This window comes from Myodes glareolus, chromosome 18 (assembly GCF_982192425.1).
Source record: "Myodes glareolus chromosome 18, mMyoGla1.1, whole genome shotgun sequence".
In the NCBI taxonomy this organism is placed as follows: domain Eukaryota; kingdom Metazoa; phylum Chordata; class Mammalia; order Rodentia; family Cricetidae; genus Myodes; species Myodes glareolus.
This window is the reverse complement of record NC_142043.1, coordinates 36103393-36116335: the sequence shown is the minus strand read 5'-3', so window position 1 is coordinate 36116335 and position 12943 is coordinate 36103393. Positions and strand designations below refer to the sequence as shown.

At 42.6% G+C, this 12943-nt stretch overlaps 1 protein-coding gene across 4 annotated transcripts in view; it reads left to right on the top strand.

Annotated features, from left to right (window-relative positions):
* Cracdl (CRACD like) overlaps positions 1-12943 on the top strand; it is a 125554-nt gene that overhangs the window by 62703 nt on the left and 49908 nt on the right. The gene's annotated exons all lie outside the window — the stretch shown is intronic.

Genomic DNA, 12943 nt, shown 5'->3' with positions numbered 1-12943 from the left:
GGGATTCCTTACGGATGATGTCTGATACTGGGGAAAGTCGTGTGTAGATGAGCCTTCATCTTTGCTACTGTTTCACGGGGAGTTTACTGAGAGTTACTTCACCTTCATGTCTAATTCCGCCTGTTTTGAGTGGTCCAGGGTAGCACAGTGGCTTGCCTTACTCATAGGCTTTGGATCGTGTTTTCCTACCTACATCTCCTCAGATAGGCACCTGCTAACCTGCAGGAGCACCAGTCATACACGTGATACTCTGGAAAACTCAAGCATTCCTTTCAGGGTATGCGTGAGTAAGGGGTGTGTTACCTTAATATGCTCAGAAAATTAGAAACAAGCCAGCTTGTAAAAATGGTCCTGTCCGCCATACATGTGTTCAGCAGTCAGCCCCTGGGACGGCTCATGTCTCGAGACTGAAAGTGTTCAAGTTAAAGGTGTCATTGCAAGACACACCCCAGCATTAGCAGGGTTTGTATTATATTTCCCCAAGAATTATGCAAATAAAATTTCTAAAATAAGGTTGTAAAAGTTTGAAGCTCCCATGCTTAGCTATTTTTGAAGTAATGGTTTGGTCAGAAATCTGAAATATACATATTTCTATACTAACAACCTGAAAATGTCTAAACTAATGTTTTCACTCCTGGTCTTGTGGACGCTGTTGTCCAGTGTTGTCTAGGAAGTGGCCCTCACTCCGGTGTGTTTGTGTGGTAGAGATTGCTGGTCAAGCATGTGACCAAGGTGGTCAAGCTAGAGTGGTCATGTGACTTCCACCAAGGAACTCAATTCGCCTCCTTATAGGGTCTCCAACTACCACCAAATCAACCGTTATGCAATTTTCGGAAAGCAGTAGTCTGTCTTACATAAGATCCTATTTGTGTGCTCATAAGCGATGCTGTTTGTTTTGTGAGTGGCTGAGCTGTCGTGTGTTTTGTTTGCAAAGAAACACTCCCAAGAGTTGTGGCCGATACCTCCTGCTGTCTCTCTGCCTATGCCGTCTCTGACCTGACCACAACGTAAAGGAACCCTAGGGAGAGGCAAAGGCCTCTAAACCAGGCCCGCTTGGGCACCCATAATCCTTTACTCTCTCACAGCAGCCCCTTGGAGCCCACCAGGTGTCAGCTCTGTCTGGCTGTAGTGTGAGGGAACACGGGATACCTCTCAGGCTAGTGAACTATGACATGGCCAGGCACGGTCACAGATTTTAAACTCTGTCCCTCAAATCTGGGAATGCGAGGTGGCCTGGGTAGTAGAATTGTGAACGGGATGTGCATGCCATCTCATTTTTAATAGGAAATTCTCTTTTCTCTAATGAGTGGTACTAAGAAGTGGTTCGTTAATTCATTCATCCATTGGACAGTGTTTCTAGTGCCCCTGTGTTTTTGGTGCCCTACTAGTACCTAGCCTAGTCTTTTTATATATATATATATATATAGTTACTTTCAAATTTACATACTTGGCAAGAAAGGGGATGGCTTGTATTTCCAGGCCAAGGTTTATTATTATTACTTAAGATGGGACTTAATTAAAAGATTTTAGGAAGCTTCAACACTGACAGGCCATCCAGCTCCGTTACTTTCCCCTCTCTGCTCGGCGCAGGCTCCACCAGCAGCAGCTGGGTGTTCCCCCGTTTGAGCCCCTTGCTCAGGACCCGCTGTCAGTCTAGGTCTGTCCCTGCCGCCTCCTCTTCCTGACATCCAGGTAGAAGAAGGATCACAAGCAGCCGGGTATCTGCTCCTGAACACGCAGGCATCTGTCACAGAGGGAGATGTATACTAAGTGTCATCCAGTCTCAATGTCACTGCCTCTGCTCCGTGGGTACAGCCGTCCAGTTCCTCTGTTCCCGAGGATAATAATATCATTAAGCAGCAAACTGGCACCGTTTCTCAGCAGAGATTTCTCACAAGAACTTTGTGAGAATTGCACATTCCATTTGCCTCAATAATGTGAAACTTATTTTTTTTTTCTATAAAAAGGGAGAAGGCAGATCCTCGCATGACTCACTAGAGAACAATAGTTTAAGTCATAACTTATTTTTGTCTTTTTCTTTCCCCAAGAGGAGAGATTGGTTAAGTGTACCGGCTATGGGAGCAGGTGTGCATCTGCAGGCAGGCACCAGGTCGGGTAATCACACAAGGACACGAGTACCCAACAGATTCTGCCCCGCGAGTGGAAAGGGCAGGGACTCTTGCAGCCCTGTAGAAGGAGGTGCTGGTTCACCCTGAGGGGGCTGTGATCCTTCCAAGTCAGTCAGAGCTGAAGTCTGAAGGATGAGCAGGGTCAGTGAGCCCACTGTGGAGCTGAAAGTAGGGAACCTGGTATCCCACCAGAGGAGACGACATCTGTAAAGATGCTGGCCTGGAAGGATGTGGGTATCTGGGATGGGGAGAGCAGGGCCGGGATGTGGACTTGTGCTGTTTGTGTAGGGGCTTCTGATTGGAGTCCAGCCTGCCACTTCCTGATGATATTTGGATGTCCCCACATTTCTATCACTCTCTGTTCCTGACGACCTCTCCATCCATCTCACAGAGTATCATCTTTCCTCTAGTAGCTGTTTTTAAAATTGTGTGTGAGAGAGTGTGTGAGTGCGTGCATGTGTGAGTGAATGTGTGTGTGAGTGAATGTGTGTGTGTGTGTGTGTGGTAGATGCATGTTTGTGCAGTGCCCCCGGAGACCAGAAGAGGTGTCAGAACCCTTGGAAGCTGAAGGTCCAGGCAGTTATAGGTTGTCTGATAGGGTACTGGCAACCTAACTCACAAGAGCAGGAGTACTCTTCACCACCAAGCCATCTCTCCAGTCCATGAATTTGTTGTATCTGGTTCTCTTTCTGAAAAGAGCCTTTCCTTCATCCTTATCCCCTCTGGCAACAACTTTGTTGACATTAGACATACCATAATGTTAGCCTTTCTACACAGTACAGTGAGTTTGAACAGTTGTGTGTATGTGAACATGATCTGATTTTAGAACATGTAAACTCCCCAAAAGAAACCTTATGCCCCTTAGCAGGGACCTACCCTTTCTTCCCATAATGCTTCTCTTCCCACTGTTGGCAATCCTTGATCTAGTCTGTGTTTCTGTGTGATCTTTTGCAACATTGAAAGGAATGATGTTGATAAAAGCTTATAACTAATGAACAGAATTTAATGGTATTATAATAATATTTCAGTCCTGTTTAAGTGCTGCAAGGGAAAGGTGGGTTCCTCTCATGTGTCTTAATTTCTCTCTTGCTGATTTTAAGACATTTTATCATTGTCTTCTAATAGTTTGATTATAATGTGTGTCATTAACTCAGCCTACTTGAATGTAACCCAGCTTCTAAGATGTTTATATCTCTTTCTTTCGTTAGGTTGGGGAGTTGTCTCAAGTCCCCTGTACTATGTTTACTTTTAGCCCATCCTTTTTCTTCCTCTTCTTTGGATTCACTACTTTGCCTTGTCCTAACTTCAAGCCCGTTGATTCTTCTGCCCGCTCCGTTCTGCCTTTGAAGCTGTCTAGTCAGTTTTTCACTTCATTCCTTGTACTTTTCATTTCCAGGATTTTTTTTTGCCCTTTCTTCTCAGGTTGTCTGTCAATATTTCAATATTGTTCACATATTGTTTTCCTGATATTCTTCACACATGTTGTTAGCTTTTTGAACCTCGTTCAGACAGTTGTTTCAAATCTTTGTCTTAATGTAGCCACCATCAGGTCTTTTTCAGAGGCATTTGGTTGGTTTATTTTTATCTTTTGAATAAGCTGGGGTTTTTTTCCTGTTCCTTTGCATCCTCTCTGACCTTGTCATTATTGTTACTGAGAGCTGTGCGGTACAGTTAATAATGTAGCCAGTATAGAACTCAGATTCTCTTTCCTTGAGGTTTGCTTTTCTGTTGTTATTTGTTTGTTTTTATTTTGTTTTGTTTTGCTACTATTTGTCATCTGGTTGATTGCTGGAGGCTGTCTGTGCCAATGATTAATGTGGCTGCCCCTTTCCCTGGGTATCTCAGTGACTGATTTCACTGATATATGAATGTTTTGGAAGGACCTAGTCTTTAAGGTCTATCTCTCCTCAGAGCAAAGAGAAGATAAAGACGTGGAGAAGGGCAGGGGGCACATTCAGTCCTTGGGAATTTACCCAGTTTCTGGAAAGAGTATTAGGAAAAAGAGTCTTACAAAAGTACCACCATGGCCTCTACCTCTTTGTCTGCCTCAGTGTGACCCAAAGCAGTAGCCGCCCCAAAGATGCTCAGGGCGAAGGACAGAGTCCTCTCTGCCCTTTCTGGACCTTACCAGCTGTGTGCAGGCTGCTCCTGGAACACACACATTGCTTACCATCGGGCTGCGGACCTGACCCTTGAGTGCTGCTGTGCTAAGAGCAGAACCTGATTGAAATTAGCTGGATGTGTTGTCCACAGCTCCTCTTGGAAGTTGTAAGCCCTTATTAAAATCCAGATCCAAATGAGTTACATCAGACAGCTTCTACCGTTGTCATTGCTCTCTTCTTTCCCTACCATCTTCCCAGAATTCCCTATGTGCTATGGTTTTCTTTCCCTTTTTTTTTCTTTTTATTGATTTTTATTGAGCTCTACATTTTTCTCTGCTCCCCTCCCTGTCTCTCCTCTCCCCCCTTCAGCCCTCCCACAAGGTCCCTATGCTCCCAATTTACTCAGGAGATCTTGTCTTTTTCTACTTCCCATGTAGATTAGATCTATGTAAGTCTCTCTTAGTGTCCTCATTGTTGTCTAAATTCTCTGGGATTGCTGGTGGGAATGCAAGCTGGCACAGCCTCTTTGAATGTCATTGTGGCGATTTCTCAGAAAATTAGGAAACAACCTTCCTCAGGACCTAGTAATACCACTTTGGGGTGTATATCCAAAGGATGCTCAATAGTGCCACAAGGACATGTGCTCAACTATGTTCATAGCAGCATTGTTTGTCATAGCCAGAACCTGGAAACAACCTAAATGCCCCTCAACCGAAGAATGGATAAGGAAAATGTGGTACATTTACACAATGGAGTACTACACAGCAGAAAAAAATAATGACATCTTGAATTTTGCAGGCAAATGGATGGAGCTAGAAAACATAATTTTGAGTGAGGTAACCCAGAGACCCAGAAAGACAATTACCACATGCACTCACTCATAAGTGGTTTTTAAACATAAAGCAAAGAAAACCAGCCTTCTTTCCCTTTTATTGAGTGCCTAGGACTGGAGTTGTGACCCTGTGGTGATTTTATGTTTGATATTTGAAGGAGCTGCCAAACTTTTCCAAAGCGACCACGACATTTTCCATTTTACCAGCAATGAATTCATGTTCTAGGGTTTTTTTTTGTACTTTCACACATGTGTTGTCCATGTCTTTGATTACAGCCGTTCTAACGAGCAAGTAGTAGCTCACTGTGGTTTTGACTCATGATTTGACTAATGACTGGTGTCATTAAGAATATTTTCACGTGCCTCCTCTGTACAAGTTCCTGTTCACACCCTTTGGTTTTAAATGAACTGCTTTGAATAGACTTGTGTAAGAATTATTTATGTATCTTATGTCTGTTCCCTTATCAGATACATGATGGGCAAAAACTTTCTCTTTCTCAGTTGTCTTTACACTTTGATAGTCCTTTGAAACAAACAGCCTGTCATTTTGAAGAAGTCAGATCTTATAACTCTGCCCTTTTTGTGTGCTGAATGTCACATCGAAGTAATTATTACCCAACAATAGATTAGACATGTTCTCCTATTATCTTCTAAGAATTTCCTGTGACTTTTGCCACTTATATTTAGCTCTGTGGTCCCCTGTATGTAATGTTACGCATGTTGTGAGGTAGGAGTACCGATTACATGTTTGCATGTAGATATCTACTTGTCCCAACTAATTTGTTGAAAAGATTGTCCTTTCCACATTGAATTACCTTGACATCCTTGTTAAAAAATAGTTGGCTATTGTAGTATGCATTTACATTTGGTTCCAGTTTCTAATCTCTGGGTTTATGTCTGTTTGTCAGTTCAGTGAAATCTTATACAGTAGCTTTGTAAATGTTTTGAAGGTGTGTGTGTGTGTGTGTATGAGAGAAAGAGAGAGAGAGGGAGGGAGGGAGGCAGGGAGAGGGAGGGAGGGAGAGAGAAAGAGAGGGAGGGAGGGAGGGAGAAGGAGGGAGGGAGGGAGGGAGGGAGGGAGAGGGAGGGAGAGGGAGGGAGGGAGGGAGGGAGGGAGGAAGGGAGGGAGAGAGAGAGAGTTTGTGTACGCTTGTGTAAGGTGTCTATGCTGCCTATGCCTTTGTACTTGGAGACCAGAAGAGATTGCCCATTCCATCAGAGCTGGAGGTACAGGCATTTGTGCTGGTGCTGGGATTTGAACTCTGCTCTTTATGATTGTGCAGCAAACACTCTCAACCCCTGTGCCACCTTTACAGCCCCTCTGATAAGATTTGAGAGTGTAGAGTGTGAGTGTTTTATTCTTATTCTTATTTTTTAAGATTGTTTTTACTATTCTATGTTTAAAAACATTTTTATAAATGGAGTAATATAAGTGATCATAATAGTTGTGTATTGTGGATTGTCCAGTATTTGTTCTACCAATTGAAAGAGAACCCTGGTTGTGGACGTCACATTATAACTGAATCACCTCTCCATTTTATCAATTTTTTGTTTCAAGAATATGTGGATTCTCTTTTTTATGTCTTAATCTTTATGTTTATAACAGACATATTATCTTGATAGACTGATAATTTTATCATTATTAAATGACACTTCTTATCTAAAATTTTCTTCTAAAACCAGTTTTTCTGAAATTAATATAGAGCCGTTATCTTGGTCGTTTTCTTGTTTAATTTTCATGTAATTATATTTTCTATCGGTCTTCCCTAATTTTTGTTAGAAAACATACTGTATTCTGCTTTAACCCTTTTAAGTGTATGTAGAGTTGCTATGACCTTGTGTTGTGTCTCCTGGAGAGTCTTCCATGTGATCTTCAGGAGACTGTGCATTCAGTTGCTATGTTTTCTGTTGCCAGGTGGGGTGATCTGTAGAGTCCTGATCAGTCTAGTTAATGTTGTTCTTCAGGTCTTTTATATCCTGTTGGCACACTGCCCGTTTGTTCTATCAATTATTAAAAGTCAGGCACTGACCTGTACATCCATGTTTATTGTAGCACTTTCATGCCACTGAGTGAACCTAGGTGCCATTCGACAGATGGGTTGGCATGTGTGTGTCATATACTTTAATGGTGTGTGTGTGTGTGTGTCACACACCATTAGGAAGAGCAAAGTTACATTGTTTGCATGAAAATTAATGTAACTGGAGCTGATTGTGCTGCAAGAAATACCATGAAAGATATGTGTGGTTGCATATCTGTATTGCCAGCACTTGGGAAGTGGAGGCAGCAAGATCAGGAGTTCAAGGCCAGTCTCAATTCTGTGCAAATTAGATGCCAGCTTAGGCTTCAAGAGATGCCACCCCAACTCCCAGTACGCACACACCAAAGCACACACACACACACACACACACACACACACACACACACATGCTTGCATGCATACACGCACACACATTCTCACTCACACAAAAGTCAAGTGTCATGCTTTCTCTTGTATGTAGACCTTTGTAGAAGACGTAGGAATAGGAGACTTAGTAGGTGGGTGGAGTTGGCAGGTGCATGTAGCTGATGGCAGGGAAATGATGGTCGCAGTATCTTATGCCCATGTCTTCACGAAACCCCTTAGTTTGTGCAATTAATATATATGAATAAAAGTGATAAAAAGGTAGGTATTGCAGCCCCTAACTGTGATTGTTTTGTTTTCTGTCTTTTAATTCATTTCTGTCAGTTTGGACATCATGTCATGTACGGCTGTATTAGATCAATATACATGTCTTATGTTTTCCAGATAGCATAACAATTTCATCATTATAAATTGTCCCTCTTGTCTTTAAGAATTTTTTTTTCAACATTTGTTTTGTCTTTTGGTAGCATAGCCACTCTGTTGACTGTAGGGTATGGCATTTTATTTTTAACTTATTTGTATTTGTGAGACTGAACTTGTCTTTTTATTTTAGTTTAATGTGATTCTTATTTTATGTGTATAGGTTATTTGTTTGCATGAAATGTTTGTGTACCACTCAGGTGCCTGGTGCCTGAGGAGGCCAGAAGAGGGACTCAGATCCCCTGGACATGGGGTTTCAGATGTTTGTGAGTTACCATGTAGGTGCTGGGAACTGAACCTGGAACCTTCAGAGGAGCAGCCAGTGCTCCTACCCATTGAACCATCTCTCTAGTCCTAAAGAGATTTTTTAATGTAGTCTGATAGTTTCTCCCTTCTGAGTGACTAAATCCATTTGTATTGAGCATCACCACTGACATGGTTGGATGCTTTATTTTGCCTCTCCTTTCTCTTCAGTTTATTTAATGAGACTCTGTTCCTCTGTAACTTCACTCTTCCTGAGTATCATCTAGCATGCCTCCGGCTTCTGTACTGAATTTTACCTGCATTTTCTTTGGTTATTTTTAGTGGCTGAGCTAGGCCTTACAATACATCTCCTAACACGCCAAAATAAGCTTGAGGTTCAGGTTATTACCAGCTTCATTCTTCTGTTTAACATATGTCTCTGTGTGTGAGTGTGTATTCATGTTCACATGTGCAGTGTGCATATGGAGTCCTGAGTTTGACACTGGAAATCTTCCTCCATCACTCTGTCTGTCTCTTCCTTTGTTTTTCAAGACAAGGTTTCTCAGTGTATCCTTAGTTGTCCTGACTCACTCTGTAGACCAGGCTGGCCTCAAACTCACTGAGATCCTCCTGCCTCTGCTTCCCAAGCGCTGAGATTAAAGGCGTGTGCCGCCACCGCCCCCACTGCTCCATCACACTTTGCCTCACTCATCTTGGCTGAACCCAGAGCTCCCACAGACATCTATTCTAGCCAGTCAACATGTTCCAGAGATCCCCTGCCCCTACCTTCAGAGCACTGGATTTGCAGGCAGCCTCCTCACACATCCAGCATTTGCATGGGCTCTGGAGACCCCAGGGCTCTGTCTTCGAATTCCCACTTACACCTGGTTTGATTCGCCGTGGAGCCATCTCTGTAGACCACCAGCTTCCCTCTTTGTTATGTATGCTACCGTTGATGTACATAGACTGCATCCATATTTGTAGCAAAACTAACAATTGCAACATAATAAGAATCCTTTGTCTTTTAAAGGAGCTAAGAGGAAAGAAAACAAAAATGAATCTATGGAGAAGATGTACACACACACACACACACACACACACACACCACATTTTGGGTTTCTCTTGTCCTCTGAGACAAGATCCTTGACTCCTCACTCATTGCAATTGTATTGTTAGGGGGGTGGAGGATAGAGTAAGGATCATTCCAGTACTGCTGTGGAAAGTACGCTTGGACAGACATGCAACATGGAAGGATCTATTTACATCATAAGTTCTAGAAGAGGGTATGGCATGCTCCACGTGTGGTCATATGGGGATAGCTTGTGGAAAACAGGCTCAGCCAAGCAGGTAAGGAGTTGAGTGTGTGTGGACCTGCACTGGAGAAGATTTGACTGTCCGTTGGGATCTCAGTAGATCAGGGGGTGATAAGGAGAATGAGTCACATGACCCAGCCTTATCATAGTGATGCACGTGGTCGCCAGGGCTGACTGGTCACAGGTCAATTGTGTAACTGTTGAGGCATCAGGGAAATAAGAAGTTTGTTTGTTTGTTTGTTTTTTAAAGATTTGTGTGTATGTGCGTGCGCACGCGCGCATGCGCACATGAGCGCAGGTGCCTGCCAAGTCCAGACGAAGATATCGCATCCCCTGGAGCTGGAGTTCCAGGCAGTTGTGAGCCTCCTGCTGTGGGACCCGAACCTGGATCTTCTGCAAGAGCTGTCTGCAGAATCATCCCTTAATCACTGAATCATCCCTCCAGCCTCTGCAGTTTTAAAAATACAACAGCTTTATTCTTCTACTCCTCCTTTATTCTGCAATTGTCAAATATGCTATATTTCTATGTGATGCAGTTCCAGTAATGTTTTCAAATGTCGTTCTGTACAGCTGCTTTTTTAAATCAATTAGAAGAAAAGGGAAGAAGACTCATCCAGTCATATGTTTACTGTTAGAATTCTCTACCGAATTATTTTATTAGCGTTTCATTTTTAGCGTTCTGTGGTTTTGTGTGTGTGGATCCACGTGAGTGTCCGCTGTTGCTTTAAGCTTGAAAAACTCAACAGCGATTGTAGGGGAGGGGCGCTCGCAAGAAATTATTCGGTCTTTATCTTGAAGGCCTCTGTTTTATTTCAATTTCATAGCCTTTTAATTTTATAGTGTGTACCTGAGTGTATTACCTGCAGTATGCCTGTGCATCAAGTGTATGCAATGCCCATAGAGGCCATTAGAGGGAGTTATATCCCTTGGACCTGAAGTTACAGATGATTGTGAGCCCACATGTGGGTGCTGGGAATCGAACCCCAGTCCTCTGGGAGAGCAGCCAGTGCGCCTAACTGCTGAGCCATCTCTCCAGCCCTTACCTCCATTTTCGAGAGATAAGTTTGGTAAATATGGGATTGTTAGTTAACACTTTTTCTCCTGGTGCCTTAAATATGTCATTGTCCTGCCTTCTGGCCTGGCCTTGTTTCTGTTGAGAAAGTTGCTGTTAATTTTGCTATGCACACAATTTTCCCGTGCACACAGTCTTTCTTACTGGATTCACACTTCCCATCTTGTCTTTAGTGTCCGTATTCAGACGACAGTCAGTGTGGTACAGATTGCATTACTATTGCTTTTTGTGGGGTGTGTTGTTTCTTTGATATATAGATTGTTTTTAATCAAATTCAAGATTTTTGCCATTATTTCTCAGAACCATCCTTCATTTCCTCTCCCATTGTACCCCTACTCTGAATGTGGGTGTACCTAGTGGGGTTTCAGGTTTCTTTGGGGTTTTTTGATTTTTTTTTCACTTCAGATACTCTTTATTGATTAATTTTCAACCTTGATTCTTCACTCTTTCAACCCAGACCTCTAATGGAGCCCTTCAAATAATAGTTTTTCATTTTATTTTTTTAACTCTAGATTCTTAGTTTGTTCAGTTTTAGAATGCTCTCTCTCTCTTGCCCTCTCGCTCGCTCTCTCGCTTTCTCTCTCTCACTCTCTCTCTCATAGGCTTTGTTTGGCCCCACCCCAACTCTGTCCCTCTGTTTCTATTTGCTCTTTTGTGAGTCACTGTCATCATATTTCATCTGTTATTAACCATGCGTATGTGAGGCTGTGTGCACAGTCTCCATGTTTGCGATAGCTGTGGTAAAGGCTTGTCTGCTCAGCCACACCCATGTCCTCTCGGGGGCGGCTTCTATTGCCTTCTCCTCCATGTGAGCCAGGCTTTCCTTTTTCAGTGGCGTGGGCTCACTGTATTCCTCACGCCAGCACCTCCAAACCCCACCTTTTCTCTTTTCTAATAACTTCCAGCACCTTCTGTTGGCTCTCAGGACAAACTTTAAAAGATTCACCTAGGCCTGGAATTTCCCCACTTCATTTTTGGGTAGACTTACTGGTTGACATTTTGCCTCATTTGCTATGTCAGTATTTATCTAATATTTATCTGGATGTCCATACTATTCATTTTTATACAATTTGATACTGATCAAGAGAAGGCACTGTGTATATCCTAAGAACATTATTTTAAACAACCATAATTATAAACATCAGGACTTTGGCTTTTGTCATTGGCCCTACAGCAATCACGTCTACCTTGGAATAGTTCCTTATCTCGCTCCTTGACTTTGCTAGGCTTTTCATACTGGGACAGTTCATTTATATAATGTCTTTTGCCAGGTTTACCTAGTGTTACCTTCTCTCTCACTTGCTATTTCATCATTGACCACTGTCCTAGCTTCCTTTCAACATGTCCATTCAGATCAGTTGCCCAGCATTAGAGGAATGAGTCACTGCCTCATTGAGTTTATTGGGTTTATTGGGTTCTAGGAGTTTTTTATATACTGGATGCAAGGAGTTTGTTTTGCACGTTGTTTTGCACATACCTCCCCACCTGTGACTTTACTGTTCATTTTTAATGTCAATTTTTAATCAGAAGAAATACTCCATTTTGATAAAGAGTAAAGTATATATTTGTTATGAGTTTTTACTGCATATAAAGATCTTTTGTTTATATTAAGATCAGGAAAGTAAATGCCTGTGCTTTCTTTTAGAAGTGTTACGTATGTTTTTCCTTTATGTTTATTTCTCTTTACCACTTGTATATCTCTTCTTGTTCCACATTACTTTTTTCTTTCCATTCGTGTTTTTGTCAACCTATTTGTGTGTAAGTGTGGATACAGGCACATATGTGCGCCACAGCCCACATGTGGAGGTCAGAGGACAGCCCGAGGAGTTAGTTCTCTTCCTCCACCATGGTGGCCTGGGGATTGAGCTCAGGCTGTCAACCTAAGCATCAGATGCCCGTCACCACCGAGCCGTCTCACCAACCCTCCAGATTTCTTTCTAGCTTTCCTTCTTTCAAGCTAGCTAAATGCTTCAGTGTTCCATTTTAATGATCTTATAGCTTTTTAGTGAAACTTCCTTGTATTAAATTCTGTAGTGTTTACTCAGGGGTTGCAATATTACTTTTTTTTTTAAAGACAAGGTCTCACTATGTAGCTCTGACTGTCCTGAAACTCCCTCTATAGGCCAGTTTGGCCTTGAACTCACCAAGATCCACCTGCCTCTGCCTCCAGTGTGCTGGGATTAAAGAGGTGTGCCGCCATACCGGATGCAATATTAAATCTTTTTATTTACAATTTGATTTTATGTGTATGTATTTTTTTTTCTTGCATGTGGCTGTGTCCCACACTCATGCCTAGTACCTGCAGACGCCAGAAGAGGCATGAGATCCCCTGGCAGTGGAGTTATAGAAGGTTGTGAGCTGCCATGTGGGTGCCGGAAGTCAAACTCCAGTCCTCTGGAAGAGCAGTCAGTGCTCTTAACAGCCCCCTTG